General features: G+C 56.5%; 1 protein-coding gene and 1 long non-coding RNA gene across 2 annotated transcripts in view; one reads left to right on the top strand and one right to left on the bottom strand.

The window, feature by feature from the left end:
* The window catches only part of PRDM11 (PR/SET domain 11), a 90,674-nt gene extending 63,829 nt beyond the window's left edge, over positions 1 to 26,845 (bottom strand). Inside the window, exon 1 of the mRNA XM_045485063.1 lies at positions 26,634 to 26,845. The gene's annotated coding sequence lies outside the window, so the exon portion shown is untranslated. The remainder of the gene's footprint in view (positions 1 to 26,633) is intronic.
* LOC123601632 lies at positions 8,879 to 13,126 on the top strand. Its single transcript, XR_006714204.1, has 2 exons — positions 8,879 to 9,502; positions 12,481 to 13,126. It is a non-coding gene; the product is annotated as an uncharacterized LOC123601632 (long non-coding RNA).
* Positions 26,846 to 27,651: the final 806 nt, after the last annotated feature.

Below are 27,651 nucleotides of genomic sequence, written 5' to 3'. Positions count from 1 at the left end.
ATAACTGGAAAGGGATAAGGAAGGGGCTTAGACGATGTTGGTAACGCTCTATTTTTTAAGTTGGCGCTAAGGAGGAAGAGCAAAGAACTTCCATGGGGGAAACTAACCCAGTCCAGCCCGTGATTTTGCAGCTGGAGGAACTGGGGTCCGGCCAGTGAGGCTCCCGATTGGGTTCCAGGCTTTGTCTGCAGAGCGGTTTCTGGGGGAGCATCAGCGGTACAGCTGGCTGGGGGGCAGGTGAGCACATTCTCCCCAGGAGGTCCCTCCTGCTGAACCTTTTAAAGGTAACAGGTTGACTCCACCATGGATAAGATTTTGATAAAAAGAGGTTGGGAGAGGGGCGCCTGGGTGGCTCAGTTGGTTAGGCATCCGACTCTTGGTTTCTGCTCAGGTCACGGTCTGGTCTCTCAGATCCTGGGGTCAAGCCCCCAGCTGGGCTCAGCACAGACAGCAAAGAGGCGAGAGCTTGCTTGGGATTCTCTCTCTCCCTCTCTCTCTCTCTCTCTCTCTCTGCCCCTCCCCCACTCATTAGCTTGCACGCATGTGCTCTCTCTCTCTCAAAATAAAACGTGAAAACAAGTAGGTTGGGAGAAGCACTGTAAAGTTTCTTGAGTCAAGTGGGGAAGGCGGTCAAGAGTGGCACCTTTTTTTTGAAAAAAATGTGTTATGTTTATTTTTTGAGACAGAGAGAGACAGAGAGAGACAGAGCATGAGTGGGGGAGGGACAGAGAGGGAGACACAGAATCCGAAGCAGGCTCCAGGCTCCGAGCCGTCAGCACAGAGCCCGACGCGGGGCTTGAACTCACGAGCCGTGAGATCATGACTTGAGCCAAAGTCAGACACTAAACCGACGGGGCCACCCAGGCGTTCCCAAGAGTGACACCTTTTTTATGTGTCTGCTTCTGACAGGGGACGCTGATGGTACCCTTCCCCCTTTCCTCCCCACTAATAGAACCGAACAATGTTCAGGTGGGACACCTCCCTCCCAGGACCTATAAGATTCAGAAGCTGAGCCTACCGTCAGCTCCAGGAATGGGCTCGGATGAATCTAAGCCGATTATGGCAATACCACCCCCCTCCCCAATTACTGGATCATGGACCTGGCCTTTCATCAGCACCTGACATTCCCCTCCCGAGGAGGTCAGACATCTGACCTACTCAGGCCCGTCAAAGGAAGAAAAGGACTTTGATCTCAGGACTTGAATAAGAAAGGATGCAGCCATTGCTACAGAAAGCAGCCACGTTCCTCGGGAAGCACCCTTTAGAAGGAAGCTGGTAGGCAGAGCAGAGGGAAGGTGTGCCATAATAAGTAATATATCTGTTCTTTGTCCCCAGTTCCTGAAACCCTTGGAGCTTCCCAAGTAATAGAAGCGTCTTTTGTTATTCATAAGGAGCCCCTTTCTAGCACACCTGAGTTTTTGCTAATAAGTGACTTCCGGTGGGGTCCCTACATAGCCTCAAAATGGGGAGGGTCCCGGAGACCCAGTGTTTAGAAAGTCAGAACTTCCAGCCCCCACCCACTGACCTCCTGGGAGGGCAGGGGGGCCTGGAGATTGAGATCTACAAAGATTCTTAGGTTTTTAAATTGAGGCATAGTTGACTCCCAACATTACATTAGTGTTGGGTCTACAAGGTAATGACTTGATATTTGTCTACACTGCGAAATGATCGTCACAGCAGGTGCAGGTAGCATTCATCGTAGTTACAGAATGCCTTTTTCTTGTGATGAAAACACTTCAGATCTAGCACCTTTCAAATATGCAATACAGTATTAGTAACCTTTCGTAGCACCTTTCAAATATGCAATACAGTATTTCGTAGCACCTTTCAAATATGCAATACAGTATTAGTAACTATGGTCACCTCGCTGGGCATTTCACCCCCAGAACTTGTTTCTTTTACACCTACGAGTTTGTCTCTTCTGTCTCCCTTCATCCTTTTCGCCTCCCCCCTCCCCCACCCCTCTGGCAACCACCAATCTGTTCTCCGTGTCTCTGAGCTTGGTCTGCTTTGGTTTCGATCCCATGGAGAAGGGAGACCGTACGGTATTTGTCTGCGTCTGACTTACGTGACTTAGCACAATGCCCTCGAGGTCCACCCATGCTGTCACAAACGGCAAGAATTCATTCTTTCATACGGATAAATGGTATTCCGTCGTGTATCTATATCACATCTTCTTTCCCCAATCACCTGTCCGTGGACACTTCTGTGGTTTCCATGCCCTGGCTGTCATAAACATGGGAGTGCAGGGATCTTTTCACAACTGCGTTTTCGTTCTTTGGATAAATGCCCAGAAGTGGAAATGTTGGATCATATATGGTGTTTCTACTTTGTTTTTTGAGGAACCTTCATATCATCTCCCACAGTGGCGGCACCAACTTACAGCCCCAGAGCAGTGCCTGGGTTCCCTTTTCTCCGCATCCTGGCCATCACTCGCCACCTGTTGCCCTTCTGACGATAGCCGTTCTATTAATGTGATGTATCACACTGACTGATTTGTGGATATTGAACCAGCCTTGCATCCCAGATATAAATCCCACTCGATCGTGGTGAATAATCCTTTTAATGTCTCGTTGGATCCGGTTGGCTAGTATCTCGCTGAGAATTTTTGCATCCACATTCACCCGTGTGCTCTGCGGGCACATCCTCTGCCCACCTTTTAATAGGATTGTTCGGGTTTTTTGCTATTGAAGGGCATGAGTTCTTTGCATCTTTCGCATATTAATCCCTTATCAGATACACGATCTGCAAATACGTTCTCTCACTCAGGAAGTGGCCTCAACAATTCTCGAACGAGATTCAGAGGGCTTCCTGGTCGGCGAGCACGTGAGATGCCGGGAGGCCAGCGCACCCGAGACATCACGGAGGTTCCACGCTCCTTCCCACGTACTTAACCCTGTGCGAGGTCTCTTCCATCTGGCTATTCCTGAGTTGTATCCTTTATAATAAGCCAGTGACTGTAAGTAAAGCACTTTCCTCAACCCTGTGAGTCATTCTACCAAATGACAGAAGCTGAGGAGAAGGAACACGGGTGCCCCAGGACCTGCAACTGGTCTCCAGCAGAGAGGGAGGGAGACAGAGAATCCCAAGCAGGCTCCGTGCTGTCAGCACAGAGCCAGATGCGGGGCTCGAACTCAGGGACCTGAGCTGAAATGAAGAATCAGACACTTCACTGACGGAGCCCCGCCCCCCACCAGGCCCCCCGGAAGTGGGGACGGTCTCGTGGGACTGAGTCTTCAATCTGTGGGGACCAGGGCTAACTCTGGGTGGCTTTAGAACTGAATTGAGCCGTTGGGACACCCAGCTGGTGTTAGAGAACCAAAGAACGGGCTGGTGTTGGAAAACATCTCAGGGACGGGGACATCAGCGGACAAGGGAATCAACTGCTCCTGCAATCGGCCTACTTCTGCACCCCCTGTTATGCCTCTTTGTTACTCGAGCCCCCTAGGGCGGGTCTCTATTCTGTGCAGCTGTCACCATCCCCCCTGGTACTTGCCCGACCACAGGTCGAGGCACCTGCCTACCTATTCTGGCTGTGCCTCTGTAAAGACGTTGCTTTGGGGTGCCTGGGTGGCTCGCTCAGGTAAGCGCTTGATTTCGGCTCAGGTCACCATCTGAGTTGGGAGCCCCCGGCGTCGTGCTCGGCGCTGACAGCCAGAGCCTGCTTGGGATTCTCTGTCTCCCTCTCTCTCTGTCCCACCCCCATGCTCTCTCTCTCTCTCTCTCTCTCTCTCAAAATAAATAAATAAACTTAAAAAAAGAAAAGACTCTGCCTTGGCACCTTGGCCTCCCAAGGGGCAAACGAGGAGCGCCCACGACATCTCCCCTCTGGCACCCCGGTCCCCCAAGCCCACGGCCGGCAGCTATCACCTGAGCACTCTCTCCCACGCACTGCTGGTGTATCTGTGAAGGGCAGTATATGCCGGGAACCTTTAAAAAACATGCACATGACCTTCTGTCCGGCGATTTCACTTCTAGGAATTTCACCGAGATACACGTGCGAGAGTATTCACCGCAGCGCAGTCTAGAACAGCAAAAGACTGGAAATAACCAACGAGTTGTCTGGAGGCTGGTTGAATAAATGACAGGGTCCACGGGCGGCTGTTTCAGGGCAGGAGGTGATGGGACAACCGTCTGGCTCCCACCGTGGCCACCACCGTGGTCGGGGCCACGTCTCCCTCCGGCCTGAAGGGCTGCAGGGGCAGCCTGACTGTCTCCCGGCTTCCACTCTGACCTGCTGTCCATCCTCCAGCCCGCGGCCAGCCGGGTGAGCCTGTTACAACCTGTCAGATCAAACCCTCCACGGAGCCCCGTGTCACGCGCGGCAAACAGCAAAGCTCTCCAGACAAGACGCCGTTGCCCTCTGTGCCCTCCGCGCCTACGGGGTGCCCCCTCCCTCCCACCCCAGCCAGAGGGCTGCCTCGCTCGGCCTGCAGCACCCCATGCTCCTGTCTTGCCTTTTGCACCGGCTGTTCCCTCTGCCTGGAATGCTCCTCCTCCAGAGACCCGCGGGGCTCCCTCGCTCCCGTCGGGGCCTTTCTCTACTCAGTGTCCCCATTCTCTGCCACCTACGTAAAGTTGCCGGCTCCTGACAGGTCCTACCCCGCCTCCCCTGTTGGATTTTTCCCCCGAGCACGACTCACCACCAAATCGACGTGGTGCCCGTTTATATTATTTGCCCTCTGTCTCCCCAGCCAGAATGTAAACTCCAGGAGGGCAGAGAGATGTTGACCTTCCGTTTAGTGCTGTACCCCCCGCAAGGGGAACCATGCCTGGTGCAAAGTGAGCGCACGATAAACGTTTGTTGAATGTGTTACAGAATCGGTGGTGAAAACAAAACCCAGGCAAGATAGCCTAAGTTGAGAGGCTGCAGAAAATGGTGGTGAAGAGCCCAGGTTCTGGTCCTCGGCTGCCTAGATTCGACTCCCAGCTGCTTCACTTAGCACTGTGTGATGTTGGGGGCGGTTCCTTAACCTCTCTGTGCTTGGGGGCACCTACCTGGTAAGGCTGTTAGGATTAAATGAGTTCATATTTGTAATATACTTAGAATGGCAACTGACACGAAGCGAGTAAGCTGTGTTTTACATAAAATCAACAGGCCCTGTTTTAACAAATAAAAAGGACACGCACATTTACATGGGCCCACGGATGCAGAGAATAGTCTTAATCTGTGGTTGCCTCTGCTCCCGGGCCAGAGGGCGAGAGGAGGAAAGGGTCTGACATCCAACAGAGTTTTACACCGGATTCGTGCACTTTGGATTTAAAAAATAGATTAGTAGAGGCACCTGGATGGCTCAGTCTGTTAAGCATCCAACTCTTGATTTTGGCTCAGGTCATAATCTCGCAGTTCATGAGTTTGAGCCCCGCGTCGGGCCCTGTGCTGACAGCGTGGAGCCTACTTGGGATTCTCTCTCTCCCGCTCTCTGTACTCCTCCTTGCTCTCTCTCTCTCTCTAAATAAAAAACTAAACATTAAAAACAATAGACTAGTAACGCCTGTGAGTTATTGATTGTTGAGGCTGCATGACAGGTACACGGAAGTTTCTTACACTCTTCTATCTAACAAAAAGTTTTAAAAGGCGTGTTGGTATTGATGGTTTAAAAAATAACCTGCAGGCTGTCCGGCCACCTCCCGGGCAGGGAGCAACCAGCAAGAGGCCTCTGCGGATGGAGGGGGGTGGGCAGAGAGGGCTCCCCTCCACCACCTGCTGTCCCCTGGTAGGGGACTTGCGCCCCCTCCCCCGTGGTGCTAATGAGGAAGGAGTTTAAGGAGTTTAAGGAAGGAGTTTAAGCCATCTGCACCCAGGTCCCCTGTGGCTTTTAAGGAGGAGGGCTGGAGAGAGTGAGCTCTCCCATCCCACTGCCCCCAGCAGGCCGTGGGAGCTGAAAGCCTGCACCCAGACCACTGGGTCCAAGGCCCTCCTTTCCTGGCTCGAAAAGTCAGGCCCAGGTGGGACTGACCTGCTCAAAGCCTCCAGGAGGACGGTGGTGGGAGATAAGAGCCCACTGCCACGGGTCTATGCCGGGCAGCCCCTCACCCTCCCTTCTCCGGCCCCTGTCCAGGGTGTCCTGTGTATTCTCAAACCCACACTTCCCCCGCCTGCGGGCTGGAGCCTCCATTTAGGGAGGTAGGACCCCGGTGAAACAACACGTGTTCTGGCTCCAAGGAGAGGGGTCCCAGAGCATGGTGAGACCGGAGGGGAAGGTCTGTGGAGGGAGTCGCTGGGGGAATACGGGTGGGAGGGCCCTGTAAGCCTGGCACCCTGCCTTTACTTCCTCAGCAGTCTTCTCCTCCTCCCCCCTCGCTGCTCCTTCCTGCCCCTGCCCCTGCCCCTCTCACTGGCTCTTTATTCTCTTCTCCCGGTCTTGCCCCGAATCTCAAAATTAAAAGAAACCTCAAAAGTCACCTAAATCCTTACTTCTCAGTGTGTGGTCCGCAGACCAACGGTAAGGGCATCACCCGGCGCTTATTACAAATGCAGAGTCCCAGGGCGCCCGGGGCAGCTCAGTCGGTTCAGCGTCCGACTCTTGATTTCAGCTCAGGTCGTGATCTCGCGGTTCGTGAGTTTGAGCCCTGAGTCCGGCTCTCCTCTGACAGCGCGGAGCCTGCCTGGGATTCCGCCTCCCCACTCTCTGCCCGTCCCACTCCCCAAAATAAATAAGTAAACATTAAAAAAAGAAGAAGAAGAAGAAGAAGAAAGGCAGAGTCCCACGCTCCACCCCAGACCTTCTGCATCAGAGACAGCCCCAGGTGACGGGCACACGCGTGTAAGTTTGGAGAGCGCCCGTCTGAACTGCTGGTGGCCCAGGCCAGCACCCCAGTTTTGGACAAGTAAGACATGTGTGTGTGTGTGTGTGTGTGTGTGTGTGTGTGTGAAGGTGCTGGGCCCTTAGCCTCGAGTTCTTCTCGCGCTGGGTACCCCACCGCCTGCACGGTCACCGTCTGGGCCCATTGTGTCACCCCATGGGACTAGGGGGCGCAGTGACCAATGCCACCATGTAATGACCCTGCCGTTCGCTGGGCTGCAGTCACGTGTCCTGCTGATTCGTAGAGTCTTGGCCAGAAGCGTGGGGTTCTTGCCGACCTACGTGTGGGCGTGCGTAGGCACGTCTTGGGGGTCTCCGTGTGCGTCCCCTGTGGCCATTTACTAAGGCACGTAGCTCAGTCTCGAAACAGTGACAGACATCAATTATCCGGGCACAGGCAACAAAGAAGCAAAGGACGAGACGATTTCGGAGAATGCGTATCTGCCAGTCAGATGGTGCAGGGAAGGGTAAAGGGCCAGCCAGTCAGGAGTGGCGGTTTTGGGGCGTTGGAGGAACCTGCGGGGAAGAGGGCGAGTGTTGAAAGAACCGAGTTACTACGGATCTGCTGGCAGCCAGCCACTGTGGCACCACAAACACTAGCCTGCCTCTGAAAGGAGCCAGGGCAAAGGAGTGCAGAGTTAAGATGAACAGACCAAGCGCTGAGGACACTGTGCGAGCCCTGGATCCAACTGTTCCTGAAGCCGTGCACGATCCTGGACTCTGCACTTTGCTAGGCCCATAAATTCCATTTTGGCCTAGTCCTGATTGACTTGAGCTTCTGTCTTACTGTATTTAGTCCTTTCAAAAACCTAGTGAGTACAGTTTTACTTCACTTGTTTTCCAGACGGGAAACAGAGGCTCTGAGAGGACCGGTGCCTTGATCAAGGCCGCACAGCAGCCGTCTGGAATCTATCCAAGTCAAAGCCCATGCGATTTCCACTACTCCCAGGTGGCAGTCCAGCATGGGGGTGACACCCTACAGTCAGGGGGTGGGGTATGGCCTTCCATGGCAGGTAGTGAAGGGGCTTCCTGGGAGAGGTGGCCCTGGTGGGATAATCAGAACCTGATCCAACCGGAAACCGGCCTGTAGAAAGGCAGCAGAAGAAAGGATCCGCAGGTTACAAACCGGTGGCTCGTTCTTGTTTTCTGAGGTTTTTTTTTTTCTTAATTTGTATTTTTGTTCCAGTTGCCAACTCTGAAGAAACGGAAGATCTCCTGTAAAAACACGATGTTCAGCTTTGCTGGAAAATCAGAACGACTGGCAACAGCAGGCAGGTGGTTCCACATGGCGAGAATTTGCCGGAGCTGGGTGGTGGGGGCCCTGCTCCGATGGGCTCCAATGCCTACTCTCCACGGCCCCAGCCGGCCGTGTTCCCTGCCTAGCCCGGCATCCGAGTTCACGGCCGCGTGGCTGGGACCGCAGTGCTGGGCGGACGCTGTCCTCTCAGAACCCAGACTCAGGTGAGATGGGGCGCAGGGGTGGGCCCTTACCAGCCGCCCAGCCTCTGTCCGCTCTGGCTGCTCCCAAGTCCCCCGTTCCTGGTACCCGGCAGGGGCTCAACACACACTTGCGGAGTGGAAGAAGCAAACGAGTGCGTGTGAGCCACCTGGAAACTCCACTCCAAGAGGCAGCGTGGTCTGGAAGTCGGGACGTGAGCTCTGGGGTGAGACGGCTCGGCATGGACTATTACCCACCGCTCACGAGTGTATCATTGTGGGGGGTGGGGAGTTACGTTCCCTTCTGTGCCTTCAGCTACCCCTCCGGAAGATGGGAATAATAATAGTCAAACAGGGTTGCGTGAGCGAAGGGGTAAGCTGTCCGCAGATGACCATTAGCCTGACCTCTTCCACCGGTGGACAGACTTGAGACAAATTCCTTCCCCCGGTCCGGGCCCCAGTTCATCCAAGGTGGTTAGGTTTGACTTTGTCAGGACCTGTCAGCTCTGGTATTCTGTCACTAGGAAAAGTCAGCATTCGGGCAAACTCCTGGAGCTCATCACAAACAGGCCACCGGGGGCTCTCTGTTAACCACCTCTCTGCTGAGGTCCAAACAGACCTTCGATGGCCGTCATGGCAAGGTCACTCAACGCCAAATTCCTTTCCATTCAGCCCCAGCTCCAGCTCCGGGACCAGCTGGGGCTCCTTTACTCCAAGTCATGATACCCCGAAGGTACAGGGACACGGCTGGAAGGAGCGAGCCCTCGGGGGCCCCTGGTGGGGTCCCCGGGGGTCCCGTCCTCACCCCTGCAAGCACGCAAGCAGAGCTCTCACCACAGGCGCTGCACTGCGGCTGGCGCTGGGGCATCCAGCTGGCAGAGCTGTTTCCATTTCTCTCACACGCCCCCGGATGGGAAATGATTCATGAAAACCAAGAAGGTAAAATTAGCCCAAAGGCTGCCGAGTAATTTATGCAGCCAACAGGGCCAGGAGGGAGGGAAGGCCCACGCTGCCAGCTCAGTGTGGCCTCCCAGGGGCTGGCAGAGGCCAGCCTGGCCATCAGGAGCCTCTGTCTCTGGGGTCTTCTATTTCTGGACTCAGCCTCCAGGGCCGTTGGCAGGCCTTCCGGAACCATCGCTGACCCCCGCCCCACCACACTCCACAGACCCACAAGGCTGCCGCTGGGGACCTGCTAAGTGCCGGGGGCCTGCTGGGGAGAAGCTCAAGCATTTCATCCTGTCAACCCGAAGCCTTCCCAGGTGAGGAATGACTGTGCTGAGAGCTCAGGTAGGTGGCCAAAGGTCCGGGGCGAAGCCAGAATTCCAACCCCGATCTCATGAACTCCAAAAGCTGCACTCCCCCCCCCCCCCCCCCCCCCCCCCCCCCCCCCCCCCCGCGAGCTGGGTGTTGCCCGCCCAACTTGGAGTTCTCAGGGTGGCCCGAGAGCAGTGGACCCAGCGGGGATTCCCTGGCAAGTCCCACCACAAGCTCTTCACCGTCTCACGACTAGTCAATACCAGAACCAAGCCCCGCTGTCCCCGCGTGGCAAGGTGGAGGGTCCCCAATATCCTAGTGTCTTAAAAAGGGGTTGAGAAAATGCGGCATAAAATTGTACCCCGTAACGGAGGAACAGAACAGCAGACAAAAGCGAGCCCCATGGTCTCCCTTTACAGGGCTGTGCGCCAAGGCCCAGAGAGGGGAAGGGACTTACTCAAGGCCACACAGCAAACCTGTGGCAGAGCTTAGGATAAAACTGCATCTCCCGAGTCCCACTGCAGGGAACCTGCTGTCAAAACTATTTACAAAGACAGCAAATCTGAGTGGGAGGGGCATTCCCCACCTGCAGGGGCAGCCGAGGCGGAAGTCACCCCGGAGACCTCCTGGGCCCCCCCCCCACCCCGATCTGGTTATGTTTGATATCCGCCCACACTTCTGGAACCTACAGGGAACATGTGAGCACCTGGAGAGGCTCCTCAGAAGGCAGAATCCTGCTCCAGACCTGTGGGAACCCGGGAGGGGTCACCTCGCCTCGGAAGCCTGGGGAAGAACCGGGCCCGGGAAATTGACAAGAAGACGTGTGTGTGCGTGTGCATGCGCGCGCGCGCGCGCACGAATCACCCAGCAGGCTGTGAGTGTTCGTTAGGAATGCAAGGGTCCCGCACGGACGCAGTCACAGTGCTCACCCTCAGCCCCTCTGGCCCCTGGCTTGGCCCAGAGGAAGCCCAAGGCCCGTCACAGGTGACACCCCACCACCACCCATGCAGCTGAGCCCCCCGGGGCAGGCAGCTGAGGGCCAGTGCGACAGCTCAGGGCAGCACCTCTCACTCCCAGGGCACGGTTCAGAGCAGCTCAGCAGCACTGTCCCCCCTCAGAGGGACCAGAGCTGCCACGGCCCAAGCCCTGAGCTCGTCAGCACTTTCTTTTTTTTTTTTTTTTTCAACGTTTATTTATTTTTGGGACAGAGAGAGACAGAGCATGAACGGGGGAGGGGCAGAGAGAGAGGGAGACACAGAATCGGAAACAGGCTCCAGGCTCTGAGCCATCAGCCCAGAGCCCGACGCGGGGCTCGAACTCACGGACCGCGAGATCGTGACCTGGCTGAAGTCGGACGCTTAACCGACTGCGCCACCCAGGCGCCCCTCGTCAGCACTTTCAAATATCAACATGCTAAGTGGGCCCTTCCCCTCGATGCAGGAAGAACGGCGGCTTGGTATTCACTTCACTGACATCCAGGAAGACTGAGTTGCTTGTCTAAAGCCTCAGTCATTCATGGAATCATTCACTTGACACATTTTTACCAAGCACCTGCCGTGCTGTGCATTGGCACCACCAAGAGCCAGGCAGGTGTATTTTGCCCTGGGGGTCCTCCTGGCCACAAGAAGCATTGTGGTGGTTCGCACACAACCTCTGGAGCCACACCGCTGGGATTCAAATCCCAGGTTCACCCCCATGTGACTCTGGGGAGTCACGTAGCCTCTCTGGGCCTCGGTTTCCTCAGCTGTCAGCGGACGATAATAATGGTATCTACCCCATGGGGTTGGTCTGAAGATTGAGTGAAATGTTACAGGTCAACACGTGGAATAGCACCAGGCACATAGTAAGTGCTCAATAAATACGAAGTCATTCATGACCCAGGACCCAAGCCCACATCAGCCACGCTCGTAATTCAGAGCTAGGCCAGCTCAGTGCCTTTGGTGTGACCCAAAAGCATGACTGGTAAGGGTTCTACAGCTAGAATCAGGAGGTGGGGTTCGAGTTTCCCCTCTGCCAGCTGCCAGCTCAGAGAAGCCCCCGGGCCTCTCCGAGCCTTGCTTTCTCCGGTCTTAAAATGGGCCCGATGATGGCTGTTCTCCTGCCTCCCTGGCAGGAGCACTCAACGTCCCGAGGGTTGCTGTGGCCCCCTGCCCACACCCCACAGGACAGGCTCAGAGAGCAAGCCCCCGCCCCAGCGGGACAGATGGCCACAGCTGACGCAGCCACACTCTGTCCCCCTGCACCTCTAGCGACGGAGAGGGTTTGTGCCTGGTGCTGGGGAAGGGCCGGGCCCCGGGCCAGCTATGGTGCTTCTCACTTCTTAGGAAATAATCTCAACCCTCTGTGCTCACTGACCGCACATGCCACTGACCGAAGGGGAAGAGGTCAAGCAGGCCTGCCCAGCTAGGCACCTTCTGCCAAGACTGTCACATTGGGTGGCCTCACGAAAAAGAACTGAACAAGAAGCCAGACAGCCTGGGTATAGTCTCAACTCCGGCGGCGGCTAACTGTGCGGCTTTGGGAAAGTCACTTAACCTCTCTGAGCCTCGGTGTCTGCATCCGTGAAATGGCCTTGGCCGGGCCACCCGTTTCACGGGTGGCTGTGACGAGCTGATTAGATGATGGCATCGGAGGTGGTTTAGACCTTGAAGGCTGGGGAGGAGGTGAGGAAAAAGCAAACGCGCCCTATTTCCAGCGCTAAGTATAAATCACCTGCAGAGATTTGCCCCGGGAGCTGAAAGGCAGACCCATGCCTGGACCAGCCAGTGTGGCCCAGAGGGGCCCCAGGGCTCTCCGGGGAGAGGCTGGCCCCAAGCTGCTTTCTTCTCCTGCCCACCCTGCAGGCTAAGGGAGATCAAATCCCCGGCCACAACGGGCCCCATTGAGAGCCGGTAAATCTGCCCGAGGTGTGGGGTTACGTTACCAGGCTCCCGGCCACCACCACTGAGCGAAGGGTCAGGCTGACCTCCTTCCCTCCCCGTAGGCCCCAGTCCAGGACCTGCAGGGCCAAGCCGGGAAGAAATCCAATTACCCGCTGCATTCCCAGGCAGCAGCCTCCTCTGGGAAATCAGCGAGTAGACAGGGGGATGAGACCTTTGCAAAGGCTGGAGTCATCCCAGGCTGCCCACCGGGAGCACAGGCCCCTGTCCGCAGGGGTGAGGAGCGCAGCTATACAGGCGAGACCTCGGGATAGAGTACTGTTGGGATTTTGCTGGGTGCCTGGCACGACACTTTGCGTTTTACCTGTGTTCGCCTCTTTGTCCTCACAGAAGCCCCGTGACGCAGATGCAGTTGTCACCTCTATTTTACAGAGGCTGGAACTGAGGCACAGAGAGGTGAAGGAGATTTCCCAGAACCACCAAGAGTTGAAGGCCACCAAGAGCCCACTTGCCACAACAGCCACCCAAGAGACGGGTCACTCAAAAACGCGTCCTTTGAGCAAGGGTAGAAAAACCCAAGTGTGAAGGAGAAAAGTGTCCAGGGCCCGTGGCTACCGTCGGCAGCTCTCCGGGGACTTGGCAGGGGACAGGAGAGCAGCCCTTTCCCCCGGCTCTAAAGAAGAGACACGGGAATAGTTTGGGAACTACAGGGTGACATTTGGTTCTGTGCAAAGTCTCAGTGGACAGACTTTAAATATTGTGCAATAAGCATTTAAAAAATGCAACAGGCGGGGTGCCTGGGTGGCTCAGTTGGTTAAGCGGCCGACTTCGGCTCAGGTCCTGATCTCGCGTCCGTGAGTTCGAGCCCTGCCTCGGGCTCTGTGCTGACAGCTCGGAGCCTGCAGCCTGCTTCCGATTCTGTGTCTCCCTCTCTCTGACCCTCCCCTGTTCATGCTTTGTCTCTCCCTGTCTCAAAAATAAATAAAACGTTAAAAAAAAATTTTTTTTAAATGCAACAGGCTCCCATACCCAGCAATATAGCTACTCTAGGTAAGCCCAGGAAGGCAGAAGAATAAAATCAGAATTAACCTAAATGCCTCTCATTAAGAGAATGTAGGAAGAGAGAAGCAAGAGAGGAAGGATGGTAGGAAAGAAGGAAGGGAGGGAGGGAGGGAGGAAAAAACAATTACAGTAGTTTCCTATGCAAAACCATGACTAGATTTCCTAGATCCAATGTTAAGTGAGAAAAGCATTGACCGAATGATCCGTAACCATTTGTTTGAACACACACACACACACACACACACACACACACACACACACACACACACAGACACACGTACCCATTACAATGGCACATATTCCTACAGGTTCTGTGTGTCGATGCATAGAAAAATATCCAGAAGGCTATATGCCAAAGTAATAACAGTGATGATTAACCCTGCGGAGGAGGCTGGAATGTTGTGGTTATCCAGGAAGAGAATACTTAGCTGTTTAAATAATATTTGACGTTTTTGCAACGAAAAGGTACATTCGTATATTCCATACACGATTAAAACTTAGTAAAACAATATAAGAAAAGACACGGTGGGCTGCCTGGGGAACCAGTGAACTCCCTGTCCCTGGAAGTATGAAAGCATCCACACTGGGGTGGAGGGATTCGAAAAAACGTGAAGGAAACAAGGGTAGGTGGGTTAGCTGGCCCTTCAGAACCTCAGAGCCTTATCAGGGCAGTAGGAGCAAAGTCCTTATTCTTCCCGCACCAAGAGTGGCTTTAAGGAAGCACAGAGCATCGGACGCTAGAGGAGGGAGAGGCCGTGGACCCTCACTGTGACTTGGGCAGAGACGCACAGGCCAGTCTCTCCACCCCCCCTTCCCCCCCAGGGACTCCTAGCTCTAGGCTCTCAGTCCCAGCAGCCCCCAGCCACTGGCCAGCATGCCCGGTGTTAGCCTCAGACTCCCAGCGTAGGGGCTGTGTCTCTGGGAGGACCTCACGCTGGGGACAAGAATTCAGGACAGAAGGAGGAGAAGAAATGCTCATAAAGCTGACCGCCCCTGTGACACCGAGCCCAAGCCATGGCCATGGCCGCGGCCGCATGGTGAGCCCTAATCCACAACAGGCTGAGCCCCAGCCCCAGCCAGCCTCTGACCCCCGAAAATATAAAAAGCAAAGGTCAGTGAAGCTCTTACCTCACCTGGCAAGACAGCAGTGAGATCGAGACAAGAGCCAAGAGACATGGGTCTGAGTCCCAGCACCTGCCCTTGACTTCTCCTAAGAGACCCTGACAAAGTCACTGAGCCCCATGGTACCTCAACCCTCTCGTCTGCACAATGGGCGGAGGGTGGCTAACTCCCAAGCCGGCTGCGTAGCTGAAATGAGACATCGTCCACATAGTGTCTTTGTGGACTCCCACAAAACGTAGGGCCCCATCCAGGCCACGGATACAGGGCACTGAGGAACAGAGGTGGCCACGACGGAGCTCCAAAAGCAGCTAGACTTGCTGCAAATCTGAAGCCCAGAGGCAGCGAGAAAGGGGCCCGTTTGTGGCCCCAGGCAGGGACCAGGAAGGAACACACAGAAGGATTCTCCAGGCGGACAGAGACAAGGACGCACGAGGAGACAGGGGTAAGTCTGAAAGAGCAGAGGAGCCTTTCTTGGCCACTGTCCTGGGCCAAGGGCCAGGGTGCTCAGAGAGGGCAGGGAGCCACTGGCAGGTGCCAAGGAAGAGTGCGGTTTCTACCTGAAACTGGGGGAGGGGACTCCAGGAGACAGGCCAGTGAGTCCTTGCCTCACCGGTAGCCAGGGAACTGGGGCAGAGGCAGGTGACAGATCCGCAAAAGGAAACCAAAGGAGGAAGAGCAAAGCTCAGTCACAGAGCAGCCATGACCGGCTGCAGTGGGCCAAAGGGCCGGACTTGCCCTTGGGCCCGGGGCACAGCCTTGGAGGCTCTGATCCGGGAGAGGGGCCACTGAGAAGCAAGGAGGTCCCACCTGGTGCTCACAGTGAAAAGCGCCAGCTCTGGCCAAGGCTGGCAGCAGCATGAAGCCTGAGGGAGGGCTGCCCCAGAGACTCCCTCTGTCACCCCAGGGAGACCCTAGGGCCGTGGCAAGTATTGAGTCCAGTGTGGGACCAGCCCAAGGCAGAGAGAGCCACAGAGGTCCAAGGACTCAGGCCTTAAGCCTCCAGATACAACCAAGGCCACTGTCAAAACCAGAGCCCCTCAGGGACTCCTGGTCCTACAGCCAGCACCTAGACAGGCTGCAAATCCCCGCACCACCCCCCCTTCCCCGGCCCCATCCCGCAGGATCCGGGGCAGCTGGACTCCCCGCTAAATGGCAGCCAAACAGTCCTGCCTGCCGCTGGCTTGGGGGCCCAGCCTACAGGGAGCTGCAGGGAGGGAGCAGGAGGCTGGGCCTCTCTGAACGGGGGGCCCCAGAAGAGGGTGTAGGTGGGGCGGGCAGGAACGGTGACTCCCACAGCTCTCTCTCCTCCCCCCAGGCCAGCCTTCTCCCTGGACCTGTGGCCACACGCAGGCCCGGGCACACCATGGGCTGTTCCCAGCAGCCCCCAGACTGGGCGGGCTGGCTCCTCTCCTCCCCAGGCTGAGACCACCGCAGCGACACTCACCTGGCTAGCCCCGGATGGGACACCCACTGTCCGTCATCGCCTCAACCAAGAGTTCACTCCTCAAGCCACACCCGCAGGCCTCAGCCCCGACCCAGCAGAGGGTGGGTGCGGGAAGCCACTTCAGGCGGCTGTCCACTGTTCGCCTCCTGTTCGGACCCCACGCCATCGTGCCCAGTGCCTGGTCAACCCCCCACCTCAGCCTCAGACCTCGGCCTTCCCTCCTCCTGTCCACATTCCCTGGCGTGGCTCTGGACTCCTTGGGGGTGGCCGGAACACCCCCTTTGACAGTTCATAGCACGGGTAGCATCAGGCCGCGGGGACACGAAGGCTCCACCATGGCCAGCCAACCACGACACGTGCCAACCCACTGACCAGAACAGCCTGGGAAGGCCTGCTGCTCACACCTGAGGATTGATTGTCTGCCCGTCCAGCCAGGCAAGGGACCCAGGGGCCACCAGGCACCAGCAGAATCATGGGGCTGGCTGCCTCAACTGGGACAAGGATAGGCCGGCTCACCAACAACTTACCCCACCGGGCACCAAGAAACTGCCTTCCTGGAGGCTGAAGACCGAAAGGAAACACCACTTGGATGGCCCCTTCGGTCGTTTAAAGCACCTCCTAAGCTGTGACTTTATCTCCCACCTCAGGACCTCCGCCTCCAGAATAGTCTTCAAGTCCTGACTCAGCCTGGCATTCAGGGCCCTCCCGGTCGGGCTCCCAGAACCAGCTCCTCTACCTTTTTGCAAACACCCAAGACCACTTCCCTGAACCACCCGATCCTCAGGTCGTCTGCCTTTGCACATACTGTTCCCAGGGCCCGAACTTTCCTGCCTTCTTCCTCCACCTGGCACACTTCTACTCTCCCTTCGAGGTCCAGCTCTATGTCGCTTCTTCCAGGAAGCCTAACGGGCTCTCCCTCTCCCACCCCTCCCCTCCCCGCCACATCCCTGAGCCAGTAGGGCACTTCCCACCTTCAATCACAGTTACGATCTGGGCCAGAGCTCCTCACGCTATTTGTGAAAGAGATTTTTTTTTTTTTTTTTTAAGTTTTCCAATCTGTTGCCAACTGATGCTTTTGTAAGTTACAATAAAGAATGACACAGCAATGTCAAGTTGCAGTAGGAGTTTTTCATCACTTACTCTCAATGTTGTACCTACCTCGCTGCACACCAGTAACACACAGCTCAGAGATGGGGAGAGGTCTAGCAAACCACCCTCTCTTTGGGTTCGGGGCCCATCGAATCATGAGTTTATGTTTGGTCCTCCAGAGCCCAAGGGGCACTCCCCGATCTGCTGTCCCAAATATTGGCTGGGAAGGGCCCAACAACCCTGTAACATGGGCAGCACCCGTGCTATGCGGCCCCATTTCTCAGACAAGCACACAGAGGCACAGAGAGGATGAGCAGCCTGGCCGACGCTGTATTTTCTCAGGACTACCCAGCATCACAGGGGCAGGTGCTTGGACCCAGCAACTTTTCCAGCCGACCCTCCTTCCCAGCACAGCCACCAAGAGCAGTTCCCGTGGAGTAACAGCGACGCAGCCCCACGCAGTAGAGAAGAGCTCAGCCTCCGGAATCAGACAGACCTGGGTTCAAGTCCTAGCTCTGCCTTTCACAGCTGTGGGGCCTCGAGTAAGTCACTTCACGTCTCGGGGTCTCACTTTCTTCTCTGTTAGTGGCGGCTAATAACACCGGCATGATCAGGCGGCACACTGCTTCAGGAAGGGCCCGGCCACACTTACAGGCTTCGTTCAAGTTTGGCTATTGCTGGTGTTTACAGAGGCCCCGGGATCACCCAGCCTGAAACTTGGCCCTGGCTCCTCCCTTTCTGTGTTTCCTCCACCCAAGACCCCAGGCCCTTTCTGGGGGGTAAATTCTTCCCCTGGATGCTAAGTTGGCGGATTTCCTTTGAGGATTTCACCCCTCTGGCCTCCCCTCCCGCAGTCTAAGTACCCTGCTCTCCCCGCCCCCCCCCCCCCCCCCCCCCCCCCCCCCCCCCCCCCCCGTCCCTGGGACACCTTGAGCCTCTGACCTCTTCACCTCCTCTCTAAACACGAGCCACTCTGGCTGCTCTGGCCTTTTCTCTAGGGTGCAGCTGTCTGGGGAGGTGCTTTGCACCACCCTGGGATAAATGCTGCCCTGTTGGGTTGGGGCAATGAATGGCCCGGCTGCGGAGAGGTCGGAGAGGTCGGGGACGGGGTCCCAGCTTGCAAATGCCTCCCCGCACCTCCCCCTGCCTCCTCCCACCTCCCCCTACCTCCGCCCACCAGAGCCCAACTTCCCCGTACCTTGGGCCATGACAATGCTGAGTCCACCTGGGCCGGGTCCCAGTCAGCTGCCCTCACGAGAGGCTCACTCCCTGCTGGGGGGGAGGGTCCAGTGGGCCACTCCCCATGCCCCTCAGCCGCCCCAGAGCCTCCCAGGCCGTCCATCTCTATCCCCCGAGCATCGGGCAGCAGGAGCCCTTCCCAGTCTTCACCCCTTTCCCTTGGGGAAAGTGACAGATAGTGGGAGAAGCCACTCTGGGAAAGCTGACACTGTGGGGGTGGTTCCATATTTACTTGCTTGGTGACGTCCATAGCAGCCCAGCTCAGTGCCCAGGTCAAGCTGCTCGTCTCCTCTCCTGGTCCCACTCGGGCCCCCAACCCCGCCATTAGCCCAGGAGAAGCCCCGTTGGCCCTCCCCACCCCAGCTCCTTTGCGGACGCACATTCCCGGGGGCCGCTGCCCCCGTCCCCTCAGGAAGGGGTGAGCCGCTGCCACAGCAGGTGGTCAAGCAGGACCCGACAGCCTCTCCTTCGGGAGAGCAGGGCGTAGAGACTGGGCCAAAGGCCCACCCTGCTCTGATGACGGCAGGATGGTGGGTGCCCAGGAAGGGGTGCCAGATTTGGGGTTGAGCTTGGTCGCTCCCTAAACAGTGTGAGCCCCAGCGCACCGCTCTCCCGCTACGAGGCTCTATTTTCTCAGCTCCCAAATGGGGGTCACGAGAGCTGGGGTATTCACAAGGGACCTGGAAGAAGGCAAAGTTGGGAAGCGTCCCCGCTGGCCTTACGGGTCGGGTTGGGTAGGTTAGAGAGAAGGGTGGAGGAGAAAGCCCTAGAAGCCACTGAAGGCTCCAGAGGCCCAGGTGTGCCTTTGCACACAGGGTCCCTACCCCTCGGCACCCACCCGGGATCTGAGGCCGATACCGGGGAGCAGGACAGCCAGCAGCCCTTCTGTCCTCCTCCCTTCTCCCCTCGCCCAGCGTCATTTCTTCGTGGAGGTTCTTGGCCTGTCCAGATATGCCTGCGAGTTCTCACTCATGAGGTTCCCAGGTGGGGAGAGGGTCCTGAAACCAGCTGTGTAAACCAAGAGCTTATAAATAAACCCCACATTTAAAGCACCCAGGAGACCTGCAGGGAATTATTATGTAACACAGGCAGGTGACCCCTGAGGCTTCCTTTATAAATGTGGGTTTCCTGAGGTAATTGGAAAGATTAAATTATAGCTGTGTGACCTGGAGCGAGTCACTTAACCCCCCTGAACTTGACTGAGCTTCCCCCATCCATAAATGGATGTAGAAGCAACCTCGTGGGGCATCGTATGTGTTCCTCTTAAATTTGGTCATGAGAAAACAGAGGAAAAAGTTTTCTTCCAGAGAACGCAGCACGGGACTGATACCAATGTCTCCATTTAATTTTTTTTTTTTTTTAAGTTTATTTTATTTTATTTTTTTTATTTTTTTTTTTCAACGTTTATTTATTTTTGGGACAGAGAGAGACAGAGCATGAACGGGGGAGGGGCAGAGAGAGAGGGAGACACAGAATCGGAAACAGGCTCCAGGCTCTGAGCCATCAGCCCAGAGCCTGACGCGGGGCTCGAACTCACGGGCCGCGAGATCGTGACCTGGCTGAAGTCGGACGCTTAACCGACTGCGCCACCCAGGCGCCCCATAAGTTTATTTATTTTTGAGACAGAGAGAGACAGAGCATGAGCGGGGGAGGGGCAGAGAGAGAGGGAGACACAGAATCCGAAGCAGGCTCCAGGCTCCGAGCTGTCAGCACAGAGCCCGACGCGAGGCTTGAATTCACGAACTGTGAGATCACGACCTGAGCCGAAGTGGGACGCTCAGCCGACGGAGCCACCCAGGCACCCCACTAATGTCTCCATTAATAGAAAGGGAAACTGAGGCCAAGACATGGCAGGCCTTGAACACAAGCCCGTGGGCGGGATGGGGTGGGATGGGTGTCTGAAAACTTTGGTCAATTTTAAGCAGGAGGCCCCCATGCCACACTTAGTCTCTCATACCCAGGCCCTGCTGTCCCCAGCAAGGGGCACACGATTATTTCTGCACCCCAGGCATGCCTCCCTGCGGTCATGACCTCACACCCGAGGTGGCGACCCCCAAGCTGGCCTTATGCCATGCACAGGTGCCCCGTGCTTCTTTTTCTAGAGCCTCCATGAGGCCGGCACTATCATCATCCCACTTTGCTGATGAGGAAACACAACCACAAAAGCAACAGCCCCTCACCCAGGTCTCCCTGGGGCAGAAGCAGGACTGAACCCGAGGCTCACGTCCCTTCCCGTGGCCCAGCACTGTGCCCCCGACCAGCTCCCCTGGCTCCCTCTCGGTGCCCCCCTCCCTGCCAGGAGGCCAGCCCAACTTGCTGGGTCCTAACTAGGGTGTCCTAGCTACCCAGAAACAGAACTGTGCCCCAACCCACCCACTCCGAGCCCCAGTGTGGAGGGTCAAGTCCCCGCCAGCCCACCTTCCACCTTGGGATGGCCACCCCCAGGCCCTCGTCCTTATCCCCGCTTGCCTCGATGACTGCCACAGCCTCCTAATTGGCCTCCCCGCCTCCAACCTCACACCCAACCTGCTGCAGCAATCTGGGACCTGGATCTGATCTCCGGGTCGGCTGTCTCCTCCCTGTGGCCCCACAGACAGAAGGTAAACTCCTCAGCTCAGCAGCGTCGACCTTTTATGGCCTGGCTGGGGCAAAGCACTGGGGGGGGGGGGGGGGGTTAGGGCGGGAAGGCTCGGGAGCCTGATGGCCTTGATGTGAATCCCCGCCAGGAGACCTTGGGCAAGCTACTCCACCTCTCGGAGCCTGGGTTTTCCATTTCCCCTAAAGAATGGGAAGATAATCGTACCAATATCAGGGTGCTGCTGGGAAGATTATGTGAGAAAATGCATGTAAAGCACTTTGCACAAAGTGCTCAATTCATTCCCTCATTTTACAGACATCTGAGGCCCTACTACGTGCTATGCACTGTTCATACAGCAAAGAGCAAAACTGACGAGAATCCCAGCTCTCCGGGAACTGGCATTAGAGTTACAAGATGGCCAAAACCAAGATAAGTAAGGCCCACACAGGGCTCGTTCCATGTGCTCCACACTAAGAAAAAAGGCCGGGACGTGGAGGGACCAGGGGGTAGGGAATTTAAGACAGGAAGGTGCCCATGAGAAGGTGCTATCTGAGCAAATCCTGCCGGCGGTGAAGGGGCTTGCCCTGGAGATAACAGATAGGAGTGCTCTAGGGAGCAGGCACAACCAATGCAAAGGCCCTGAGGCAGGATCGGGGCTGGTGTGTTACTCATATTATTATTACTATTATTCCCTTTCCAGCCTCATCTCCCTCCACCTCCTCCCTTATACATAGTTTCCAGCCAAGCGAACTACCGGAGCCCTTCTGTGGGCCCATGCCTTTGCAGAAGCCACACCCCATACTAGAATGCCTCTTTGCTGCCCAAATCCTCCTCGTCCTTCAAAACGCAGCTCAAAGCCTGCCTCCTCCTCAGGGTAGCTTTCCTTGACTTAGAGTCCGTGCCTCGCACCCTTCTGCTAGACCCTGTAACTGCTTGGTGAATCGCTCACCTCTCGCACTGGCCTGTGAGGTCTGCAGGGGCCAAGACTGGGCTCCCACACCTCACCCCCCAGCCCAGCACGGTGCCTGGCACAGGGACGGCACAAGCATCCCGACCACCTGATGAATGAAGGAAGGACTGAGGGATGCCCCGGGCCTCCCCTCTTCCAGAGCCTCAGCCAGAGACATCAGCACGAGGGTGGCTGCACTGTGTGAAATTGGACTTTCCAGCGCAGATACAAATCTGCAATAGGAAACAGGCTTTTTAAAAATAACAGCACATTTTTCTTTTTTCTTCATTGTTTTTTTTCTTTCTGCACGGCTTATTTTTCCGGCGCAGCCCCTGGGCCGGCTGCAGGCCCCACTCTGAGAACATGGGGCTCTGGGGCCTCCAAAGACTCTTAGGCCCCAGCAGGGGTGGAGATGCACCAGATGGTTCTAGACCAGCCTTGGGTACCAAGGCCACCAAGCAGCTCTGAGCCAGGAACCCGCTTGCACAAACCCCAATATCAGGTGGGTGTTTCCTCCTGGAAACTTACCCCCCATTAAGGGTTTTCTAACCCTGTGTGACGTTTCTAAAGGGGCTTCTCCTTGGGGGGGTCTGGGGTTCTCTGCCTTCATTCTAAGAGGGCATCCCTAGGGAGGCGGCATCAGAATGCCAGGGTCCCAATCCAGGCCATGCTACCGTGTAACCCTGGATCCTTTACTTCACCTTTTGGGGCCTCAATTTACCCATCTGTGAAATGGAAATAACAGCACGCACCCTGTGGAGTTGTTTTCCGCAGAGCGACGTGCTTAGGACCATACCTGGCACGCCATGAGCCCTCAAAAAACAGTTGCTGCCTTCATCGTCATTATCTCCATCATCCCCGGTTCTCCTACTCTGTGGCCCCTTCGCTGAATCATATACTCTCTCGCTCAGCAGATCACCAAGGGTTTGCAAACATCTCACCCTCTTGCCCTCCTGGAATCGCCTCTCAAACATCCCAGAAACACAGCCCTTCTGGGCATGGATTCCTGTAAGTACAGGGAGCTTAGTTTCTGTACTCTACAGGCTGGTCATGGCTGACACCTCCTTCCGGCTGCACCCACCTGCCCTTACGCCCGGGAGGCAGCATTCACTCATCCTGTCCTTCACCTCCAGCATATAGTGAGCCTGCAGTCAGTGCTCGGGGATCCTTCAGAAGGTATTTATCGAGCAGCTCTTGCGGGCAGACACTGGAAATACAGAGGCACGTGCGCGCGCACGCACACACACACACACACACACACACACACACGCACACACACACAAGCCAACCCAGGCACCGCCCCCCACAGAGCTCCCGGTGGTCTGACGAAAGGGGGAGACCACAATCAATAACCACACCCACAAATGTAAACATTGCTACCTGGCAATGCAGCAAAGGGGAGGTACACGGGGCCATGAGAGGTGGTAATGGGGGATTCGACCTAATCAGGGAGGGCTTCCCTGAAGAGGTGATGCGGAAGCTGAAGGATGAGGAAGCCTAAGCGGGGGGAGTGCAATGCACAGTATGAGGGGACGGAGGGGACAATATGAGGCAAGTGTCATGTCAGGTGGAACACAGCAAATGGAGGGATGCAAAATGGTGTCCCCATAGGGTCTGGAGGGCAGCTAAAGGATTTCTATCTTTCTCCTAACAGCAGTAGGAGTCCCTGAAGGGGTTTTCAGGCAGGGATTGATGGCCTCAGATTTGTTTGTCAACAGGGTCGCCCTGGCTGCTAAGGATGAGCCTCCCCGAGTCTGCGTGTGTCTACTCATCTCTGCCTGGAGTGCTCCTCTCTAGTCCCTGTATCGGTCAGGCCAGGCCAGGTTATGCTGTAGGAACAAACACCCCCCCCCCAAAAATCTCAGTGGTTTAAGACAACAAAGGTCTTGGGGTTCCATCCCACATAGTGACACAAGCAAAAGCAAAAGCAGCCACCATCCCACCTACTGCTAGTTGCCACAGGAAAAGGGCACTCTGGACGGGCTTGCGCCAGCCACTCAATGCTTTGGCCCAATGCGACCTGCGTCACTTTAAGTTCACAACTCACTGGCCAGCCACACGGCCCCACCCAAACACGAGGGGGCCTAGACTCCCTCCTACCGTGTGCCCGGGGGGAACTGGGAACTGTAGGGGACTGTCATGAGGACCACCAGACACCCTCCCTCTCCATCTCGCCCTTTGCCTGCCTTAACTCATTCCTTAGATCTCAACCGTTCGTATTCCGGAGGAGGGCCAAGCACGCGCAGGAGAAAACAACACACGAAGCGCGGCGAGATCCAGGAGAGGGTAGGAGATGGGGCCAAGGAGAGGGCAGAGGCCAGGTCACTCCAGGGCCTTCAGGTCGTGGTGACAATCTGGTTCTTTATCCCAGAAGCACCGACAAGGCCTTTCACTGTTTGAAGTGAGAAATGGGAGGCCTGATGTGATCTTTTTTTGGAACAGACCTGACACACTGCACCGTGGAGTCTGGCATGGGAGGAAGGTTGCAGGTGGGCACTTAGCAGGCTCTGAACGTCGTCCTGGGGAGACACTAGGATGCTGGAGAGGAGGAGAGACGGAGAGAGGTGGATGGATACACTCTACAGGCTCAAGTTCTCTAGACCTGGGGAAGGATGTGGACTGGGATGAGGGAACCGAGACACCAACGTTTCTGCCTTAAGGACTGGCAAGAAGGTGGCAGCTTTGGCCAAGATCAGAGCCCTCGGGGAGGCTTAGGGAGCAGATTAAGGGACAGCCTTGGATACCATGTGTTGGTCATGACTGTGACATAGCCAAGAAGACAGGCCAAGGAGGCAGCTGAATAAACAACTACGACTCCTGACTCGTAGCCCAGGGGTCTTTACTTCCTTCATACTCGCCAGTGACCTAGAACCGCGAAAACCTTGCCTCCCCATCCCCGTCCCGGGCGAGGAAAGATTCAGATGACAGAAGTCTTACTTGACCCCAAGGAGAATAAATTCATGAAACGCATCAATCCAAGGGACCTAGAAGACAGAACCGTAACTCGTGCCAGTAGAGTATATAAGGGATGGTTGTGATGGTGGATCAAGGGCTCCTGGGACAAGAGAGGGGAGCCCCTCATCCTTGAGAATGTCATTAGAGAAGAGAACGAGACCCTGCCCCAGCGGCTCCTTGGAGGCCCTGTCAGTTTGGAACTGCGTGGTTCTGGGTGGGGCCTGCCAGGTCATGCTGATATTCCCCGGGATAGCACGTTTAGCAGTAATCCCCGAGAGAGAACAACGCTTCTGAAATCAGGAGCGGGGCGTAGACGAGGCATCTTATCTCTATCGGCTTTAATCTCACAACCACAACCGCCTTGCCAGACAGGCTCTGTTGGCCCCATTTTAGGGATGGACAAGCAGGGTTCAGAGAGGCCAAAGGTAACTGTGCCAAATTCAAAGTCACGCGAGTTATGCGGCGGAGGGGGAAGGACTCCAACAGAGAAACCCCTTTTCATTAAACTCAAGCAGCCGCCTCGGGCTCTTCCCAGAAGGTGTTCAGACTTGTGTCCACACAGCACCCTGCGTGCACCTCCCGGAGAGCTGGTGGGTGAAGACCATGCCCCGCTTGGCCAGCTTCCTGGCCACGCACCCCACACTCCCAATGCCTCTCAAGGGGTACTGTGGACAAAGGAAGCTTGAGTGCCACAGGCATCAAGCTCCACGGAAAATTCGTTTGCCCCAGCCCAGACAAAAACCCCTAAGTTTATAGGGTTTCCAGCCATCAAGAGCAATCTCTCATTATTGCCTCCTGTCCCCGCGCACAAAGGGCTGGGCGTGCTTCCTTTCAGCCACTCTAAATTATATACCACGGCCTTTCTCCACATGAAGCAAACGTCTAAGAAGAGAGATTTAACATTTTTCTCTCCTAAGTCCCGGCCCATCCCGGGGGTCAAGCCTCTATTGCCCAACCCAGTTCAAGACAGAGCAACTTTTCAACCGGCGTCGCCCAGCGTTCAAGAAAGGTGCATTCTCCTTGCAGCGACTTGCCTAGGGCGTGCTGGCCTTGACCGGAGAAAGGTCATCGGCCGCTAAGTTTCTGCAGTTTCCGCGTGTGCGAGCACCTTGGGGCCTGCGAGTGGGGGGATGGAGGAGGCTACACTCCAGAGAGATTTCCCGAAGAGTCTACACCGCAACCAAGATTTCAAACGTATTAAAGAAACGGCCTCCGGCTCGGCCACATTTAGCGGGAAGTCGTGGGCTGCTTTGGAAGAAGCCCCACCGCCTCCCGAAGGGCCCGAGCCCCCCACATCTGCCCCAGGCGCCGAGCCGAAAGTGCCCCCGAGAACTAGGCCAGCGGCCGCACGGAGCCCTCCAGCATTCCGCGCCCCGCCCCGCCCGTGTCACCGCGTTCTCATTCCGAACGCTCGGCCCGGGCGGCCGCTCCCATTGGTCGGCGGCCACGTCCGTCAGCGGGCGGAACGTCGGCGCAGAGAAAAGGCTACATTGTAACAAGGCGAGCGAGCGAGAAGCGAGCGGGGAGGAAGGAGGCGGAGGGGCAGCCCCCGAATCCCGCAGCAGCGGCGGCGGCGGCGGTGGCGGCAGCTACCTGCCGAGGGTTAACCCACCTCGGGGCCGGGACGAGCCGCCCCCCCCTCCGGCCCGCGCCCGCGCCGCCCGGGCCCCCCGCTCCTCCCGCGCGGGCCCCCGGCCGCCCGCGCCCCCCGCAGCCGCTCGCAGCCCCTGCACCGGCGGCCCCCGCGCTCGCTGGCAAACTGCCGAGCGCTTTCCGAAGCCATTTTCAATGGCCACATTGGCTACCGGGGCTGACTCACCTTCCCGGGAATGCTGCGGCAGCCGCGGGGCCCGGGCGGCGCGGGCGGCCCGGCGGGCGGCTCGGCGGAGGCGGCGCGGCCCCGGCTGGCGGCCCCCGCGGCGGGAGCGGCCGCGCTGCGGGCGCGCTGGTCCCCGGCGAGGCAAAGTTTCAGCGCCAGCCTCGGCGCGGCGGCGGCGGCGACTCGCTGCTGCTCTCCTCCCCTGCTTTGACCACCATCTTATTAGTACAGGAAATGACATGGAAAACGGAAGAAAGCGGCGTTTGGGGCAGACGCGGACCCCCCAATTCAGGGGCCGGAGCCGGGACTCACCAGCCGCGTCCCAACCCGGCCCCGGAGAAAAACTCCCGGGGCCCCTTCGGCCCCCGCCCCGCGCGCTGCTCGGAGGGGGGAACCCAGCTCCTCGAACCCAAAAGGAGAGGGCGAGTCTTATAACCCAGCCCGCGGAGAAATCGAGAAAAAAAAAAAAAAAAAAAAAAGAAATGAAATGAAAAAAGAAAAGGTGAAGAGAACTTTCGAACTGGGACACTTTTTTTTTTTTTTTTGGTCGGAATTAAAAGTTCTAGAATTTTAAAAAGGCATTCAGTGGCGGGGGTGGGGGGGGGGGTGCTCCCTAGCTCTCCTGGCCCCTTGGCTGCCCGTTTTGATCCAAATAGTCAGGGGGAATTAATGCGTTTATATTTTTAACCCATTCGAGGCCCCGCCGCGCGCAGCAGGCCCCCTCCTGGTCCCTTTTAACCCTTTGAATGCCCAGCAGTTTGGAGATACAAACTAAAGTCCTAAAACACAGGAGACCAGCTACAAGCTGAGGGTAAGGGATTTGGGGGTTCGCTTGAAATGTTAACTGTTTATGGTGGGCTGCGGTTTTAGGTCGGGAATCGCACGTGTTGTTCAAATCGAAATTTGTCACAGGGTTCGAGATTCTGAGAATCGGACAGGCTGGTCCCTGGCCGACCTGGAAAGGACGTTTACGCCTGGCTCACTTGCTCGGTTCCTCAGTTTCTCCGTCTGTGAATGG

This window comes from Leopardus geoffroyi, chromosome D1 (genome assembly GCF_018350155.1).
Source record: "Leopardus geoffroyi isolate Oge1 chromosome D1, O.geoffroyi_Oge1_pat1.0, whole genome shotgun sequence".
NCBI classification, from domain to species: domain Eukaryota; kingdom Metazoa; phylum Chordata; class Mammalia; order Carnivora; family Felidae; genus Leopardus; species Leopardus geoffroyi.
The sequence above is the reverse complement of the archived record's forward strand: the minus strand, read 5'-3'. Positions and strand labels throughout refer to the sequence as shown.